Below are 6,966 nucleotides of genomic sequence, written 5' to 3'. Positions count from 1 at the left end.
AAAATGGATGGATGGATTAGTTCTACTTAAGTGTTTAACTTTTTTTTAAAGATAATTTGTTTATTAAAAAAAATATAAGAAATTTTCAGTTTTGCTTGAAACATTACTTTCTGTTTAAGTTGAACAGCTTTAGATCCATTTGTGAAAACATTTAAATCTTTAAAATCCAATTGTGCAAGTTCTTACAACTCCTTTATTTTCTAGTCTGGCTTCTTTTTAAGTCTTTATTCAATGAGTGTCTAATGAGACTGATGTCCTTGCGAGATGTAGAGAGACTCATCCATGCGTTTATATTTAGTCACATTGTTTACTACAACAGTGTCTTTACAAGTCTAAATAAAAAACTCAATCCTCCTGCTGCAGGTGATCCAGAACGCTGCTGCTGGTGTTCTGACTAAAATCAGGAAGATGGAGCTCATAACACCAGTTCTAAAGTTCTTCCACTGGCTCCTTGTAGCTCAGAGAATAAACTTTAAAATACTCATGTTAGTTTATAAATCACTGGAGAAGTAGCATTAAGCTTCTATTCTCCATAAATCTTGAACAAACTTCCAGAAAACTGCAAAACTGCTGAAACACTGAAAGCCCTTAAATCTAAACTAAAAACCCAGCTGTTTAGAGTTGCTTTTGAATCATAATTGATTAAGAATTTAACAATGGCACTTGACTTAATGTAATGTTTTGATTGTTTATTCTATGTTGCATGACATTGTGTTTTTGTTTTTTTATAATGTAAAGTACTTTGAAATGCCTTGTTGCTTAAATGTGCAAAGAAATTTTGATTGATTGATAGTAATAACTCTCATTTGATGCTGATAGTTATAAGTTTCTTGTCAATGTGGCCTAATTTTATGTTCTGAGGTTCTTGTTTCTGTTTTAAAGGTTCTGGGCGAAGAATTGGAACTCTACTCCTGGACCGCATGTACTGGTGCTCCCAGAACGAAATGCCAAAGACTGCTGGTCAAAAGAAGAGAATGTGTTTGAGAACAAATTAATTTGTGAGCGTGACACTCGCAAATTTTAATTTAACTGACTGTTCTTTTAAAGTTCCATGCAGAAATGTTCAATTGTGTCATGAATGTGTTTATACAATGCATTTCATCATGACTTTAATCATCTGCTGGTCATGTTGTCTCCTCATTCTAAATGTTTATGAACCTAACGAAACGAGACACCGAATGTCTGGTTTGCACTGCCAGGTTTAGATGTTTTTCTGCAGCTGCTCAGGAACCAGACTGTCTCTCCATTGTTCAGGATTCCTTAACTTTGGTATAAAACCCACCTGTGGACTCTGACTGACAGAGCAAACTCAGAGCATACTCTGACCTGGACCTTTAATCTGTGGCTCTCACACCATGTGCTTGTTTAAAAATGCACTTTTTAAAAAGTGTTTGGAAATTATTTTCCACAACAATATGGCTGGACGCCCGATGAGCACAAAGCTCCAGCCTCAAACCTCGCTTAGGCTTTCAGGGAGAAGAGGGCTGGCTTGTCGGCTCCAGCGCTGCGATCAACAAACTCAAAGAAAATCCTGTTTTCTGGTGAAACGCTCACTCAGTGTAATAAGTTTTCAAATTATAGGCTTAACTAAAAATAAACTTACGCCCCGTTCAGAAGTCTGCAACAAGAAAATGGGCTGACATGACACCAAAAGCCATTTTAAGCCCTTTTGAGGAATTTATTCTTATAAACAAGTTTTTGGGAAGTGGGTTGCCCAAACACACTGACATACGCCCAGGAACCACTGGGCCTCTGTCTGGTCCTCTGTCAGGCGCTGGTCTGCTCCATTCAGGGGCGCGGTATAAGGCGGAAAAGTGAAGACAATTCTAGGGGCCCTGACCAGCAGGGGCCCTCCACAATTTAGTTATTTATTTTTTGTTCATAGAAATAAATAAAAAAATCGCCGCCCCCTCCAGACGGGGTTTTGACGCCCCCTCTGGTGCTGCGCCCCTATGCGTTGCATGCGCTGCATACCCCCTTTTTGCGCCACTGTGTGGCAGTATGGTATGAGAGGTAATCTGTGAAAAATCTATTTCCTCTGCTTTCTCCCAGTGCTAGAAACAACTAGTCAGTGGGAGGAGAGTTTTAGTGTTGTCAATCACAATCTCATGTGGTGCTGCTCATCCTTCCTTCACCCTCGATTTGTCCTATTTATAGTTTTCCAGACAATAGTGGACCACACAAAAACACACACATATTCCGAAGGTTTTTTTTGTACTGTTGCCATTAAAAAAATCTCCTCTTCAGTTCAACCTTATAAGTGGAGACATATTGTGTTACCATTATGAAATAACTTGCAATTAAATATTGGCAAAGATCAATGTAATTTTCACAGGTGGCAAGCATTGTTGTTAGCAGCTGCTGAAAGTAACTAAAAAAAGATACTTTTACTGTAACTTAGTGTTATGTGCTTCGGGCACATTATGATGATTTTTTTCCCCCCTTTGTTTTCTTATAGACTTTAGTAGAATGACCTTTTGTTAATATATTTTGGAGTTTGGATAATTTCTTATTTTTGGTCATTTGATTACATTAATTTGTGGCACTGTTGATCCGCCTATAAATAGGCTGGGTTTCAGCATGTTGGGCTCTCCGCCCTTCCACTCGCTTCCGCTCGCTCCACCACCACCGGGGACGCGTCTTGACGCGGTGCGCGCACGTTCAGTCGCTGTGGGCCGCAGCTGACGTTCCAGCCTGCCATGCGGTATTTCTGTTAGCCTTTGTTTGTTTGCTTTTTCGTTGTGATTTTGGCCTGGTGGGACCGATTGTCCTGGTTTCAATCTTTCTTTTGCATTAGGTTCATTTTTGCTTTAGTCCGGTAATAGAAGGGGCTTCGACGGCCCTGCAGGGTTGGCCCCCTGCTGTACCGTTTTGTTCTGGTTGATCGGCTCACCAGGTCCAACTTTCTGTTAATACTTTTGGGGTTTTGTTTTTCTTTTTTTGGGACACGGGAAACTGAGGGCATTTAACCCTCTTTTTCTTCACAGAAAATCCGAAGCAGCTGAACAAAATAAAAACCAAAGCTCAAGAGAGTTTAAGAATAAAATATTTTGTTGAACCTTCATTCTTGTCTCGTATCCTCAAATATGTTGTGCCCTTGGTGGACGTAACATATTTATGGTGGCTCGTTTAAACAAAGTTTACCTTTAGAAACTTGTCGTGTCCTGAGGTTGTTTCATATTTTTGGCGATTATACTGGTTCTTGTGTGCATTTTGGCGCAGCTGGCGCGCGTTGCGCTGGTTAATTAGGATATTCGGGTCTGGTGTTCTTGTGGCTTTGTTTGTGCTTGAGCTTTTGTGATTAAGTGTGGCTTGATTCCACGGTGTAGACATGTAGTTTGACCTGGATGAGTTTGTTGAAAAGCCCACATTGGAACCCTTGGGTAAATGCACAAAGGGTCAGTTGCTGTGAAAAGCCGAGCGTTTCAAGTTTACCGTAAATAAACGTGCTAAAAGAGGAACAGTTGAAGCCGAGTTGTTAGAAGCACTGGTTCAGATTGGAATTTTTCCTGCTACAATTTTACTAAAAAGTCCTGTTGGGTCTCCATCGAAAGCTTCGTAACAGATGACCCGGTTCATTTGAAAGAACTTGAAGTTGAATTAGGACGGCTTTCTTTGAGAGAGAAGGAGTTGTATCTTGAGCAACGAAAACTGGAGATACAAGCTGAACTGGGTTTGAAGGAACTCGAACTTGGTGCTGGGAGTTCGCAGCCCCGATCAAATGATTTTGATGTTAGTAAAAATGTTCGCTTGGTTCCTCCATTTAATGAGCGGGATTTTGACAAATACTTCACGTTGTTCGAAAGAGTGGTACTCGCACTTAAATGGCCTAAAAATGTGTGGACTTTGTTGTTTCAGTGTGCATTAAGTGACAAAGCGCAAGAGGTGTATGCGTCTATCTGTGGTGGATAGCCTTGATTTTGAGAAAGTTAAAAGTGCTATTTTGAGGGCGTATGAACTAGTAGCTGAAGCTTATCGTCAAAAATTTTGTAAATTAAAAAACACTACAATCAAACTTATGTGGATTTTGTTAGAGATAAAGAAATTCTCTTTGATCGTTGGCGCGCTGCTAAAAATGTTCCCGTCTTTGCACAACTTGAGCAGCTCATTTTAATGGAAGACTTAAAATACAGCTTGCCAGAGAAAGTTACCACCTACTTGAATGAAAATAAAGTGTCAAATGTGTCAAAAGCTGCAGTGCTCCTTGATGAGTACATGTTAACGCACAAAGGCAATTTTGAGCGCTCACATGTCTTTAATAAATTTGATAAATCTGAAAATAACGGGAAGGAGTGTGCAAAAACTGTTTCACTTCGAATCAGATATGCGCTTGGTGGCGTTGAAAGCAAATCAGATAATTGGTTGGATTTAAAAACTAAAGGAACGTGTTTTTATTGTAAAAAGAGAGGACACATTGTGGCCAGTTGCCCGGTTTTACAGAAAAAGAACACTAAGCCGGTCGCTCTAATTAAAACTGTAAATCGCATTACTCGGTCACTTTCAACAACTAAGCCTTGCGAGTATGCTGATTTTAAGCCTTTCGTTATGGATAGGTTTGTTTCTGTGTCTCTAACTGGTGAGAAAATCCCTGTAAAAATATTGCGAGACACTGCTGCCTCTCAGTCTTTTATTTTGGAGGGTATCTTGCCGTTAAATAGTGACACTGCGATTGGTTCTGATGTGCCAGTTCGTGGTTTTTGGCATGCAAGACATTGGTGTTCCTCTGCACAAAGTCGTAATCCAGTCTGAGCTGTGGTCTGGTGACGCTGTGGTTGGGGTGCGTTCTAGTTTTCCAATAGCGGGCGTCTCCATGATCATGGGCAACGACTTTGGTGGGGGTCGAGTGTTGGTTACTCCAGACGTTACACCTGTCCCGGTGTTGCGCACCTGTCCAGATGAACTTGCTCGTACATTCCCAGATGTGTTCACGTCGTGCGCAGTTACGCGTGCAGCACTTAAGCGTCAACAAGAGGAAAATAAAGATGACTTTGACTTGAGTGAAAGTTTTCTGTTCAACGATGAATCCGAACATGCTCCATTACAGAAAAGTGTGGAGGAGGACATGTTGGCTACGAATGCACTGTCATTGAGTAGACAGCAGTTGATGGAGCTCCAAAAAACTGATAAACGTTTAGCACCTTTGTTTAACGATGCACTAACTGATAAGTCTGACTCCATTTCTACTGGCTATTTTTTAGATGATGTCTTCTGATACGTAAATGGACGCCTTTAAATGTCTCTCCTGTTGAAGAGTGGAGTGTGGTGAAACAGATTGTTGTTCCATCTCCATATCGTTCAGAAATTTTGCGGTTAGCACATGATAATCCATTAGCAGGTCACCTTGGCATAAGAAAAACCTATGATCGCATTTTGCGTCATTTCTTTTGGCCGGAGTTAAAGAGCGATGTCGTGCGCTACTGTAATTCGTGTCAAGTATCTGGAAAGCAAAATCAGACGATTCCTCCTGCTCCTTTGTATCCCATTCCAGCCATCGCTGAACCATTTGAAAGAGTATTAGTTGACTGTGTGGGTCCGTTACCTCGAACCAAAGCAGGGAATATGTTCTTGGTAACAGTGATGTGCACCTCTACTCGTTTTTCCGGTGCGTAAAATATCTACGCTTGTAGTGGTGAAAGCAATAACAAAGTTTTTTTCAATGTGGTTTAGCTCGGGTTATGCAGACTGACCAAGGGTCTAAATTTATGTCTAAAGTATTTGCGCAGGTTTTACGTCAACTTGACATAAAGCACCGTCATTCCAGGACTTATCACCCGGAAAGTCAGGGCGCACTCGAGCGTTTCCATCAAACGTTAAAAACAATGCTTCGCACCTACTGTTTGGAGTTCGAAAAAGACTGGGATGAAGGTGTATATTTACAACTGTTTGCTATTCGGGAGGTGGTTCAGGAGTCTCTCGGGTTTAGCTCATCGGACTTGGTTTTTGCTCACACTGTTCGCAGTCCTTTAAAGCTTTTGAAAGAGAAGTGGTTGTGTGAAAAATCTCACCAAAATTTATTGGACTATGTCAGTAACTTTCAACTGAAGCTGAGCCGTGCGTGCGAGATAGCTAAAGAAAATCTTAAAACTGCTCAGCCTAAAATGAAGTTTTGTTTGACAGAAATGCGACTATGAGAGTTTTTCAGCCTGGGGAGAAAGTGTTAGCGTTACTTCCGGTTCCTGGTTCCAGCTTACAAGCGCGCTTAAGATCAGGAGGAAGGTTGGAGATCGAGATTATCTGGTCTTGACTCCTGATCGGAGGCGGACATCACGCCTGTGTCATGTTAACAAGCTGAAGCCGTATATCGAGCGTGCGCCCACTCTGTATAAATCTGTCAGTTGTGTTTCCAGTGAACGCCCCTGCGTCCCGTGCGGACGCACGGGAGGAGCTGTCCGGTGCTGAACGTGAAGATGACGTCTTTTCCCCGGCTGTCACTGAAAGAAGGTTTCCAAATTCAGAGGTGTTGGAAAACTTACCTCTCTTGTTGTCTCACCTTGATTTTTCCAGGCAGGCTGATGTCATTAATTTGATAGGTCGCTGTTTGCAGACATTCCCACTCAGACTCGTGCGCTCAGCCATGATATTGATGTTGGTGATTCGGACAAGCGACGCCATTTGAAGACGCAGGTGGAGTACATGGTGAAACATGGACTTGCTGTTGCAAGCAGTAGTCCGTGGAGTTCGCCATGCCTCCTGATTATTAAAGCCAATGGAGAGGACTGTTTCTGTATGGACTTCAGGAAGGTAAATGTGGTGACTAGGCCGGATTGTTATCCACTGCCTCGTATGGAGGATTGTGTGGATCATGTGGGGGCTGCCCAGTTTGTGACTAGACTGGATTTGCTGAAGGAATACTGGCAGGNGTCATTCCAGGACTTATCACCCGGAAAGTCAGGGCGCACTCGAGCGTTTCCATCAAACGTTAAAAACAATGCTTCGCACCTACTGTTTGGAATTCAAAAAAGACTG

This window comes from Poecilia formosa, unplaced genomic scaffold, assembly GCF_000485575.1.
Source record: "Poecilia formosa unplaced genomic scaffold, Poecilia_formosa-5.1.2 Scaffold394, whole genome shotgun sequence".
In the NCBI taxonomy this organism is placed as follows: domain Eukaryota; kingdom Metazoa; phylum Chordata; class Actinopteri; order Cyprinodontiformes; family Poeciliidae; genus Poecilia; species Poecilia formosa.
This window is presented reverse-complemented; position numbering follows the sequence as displayed.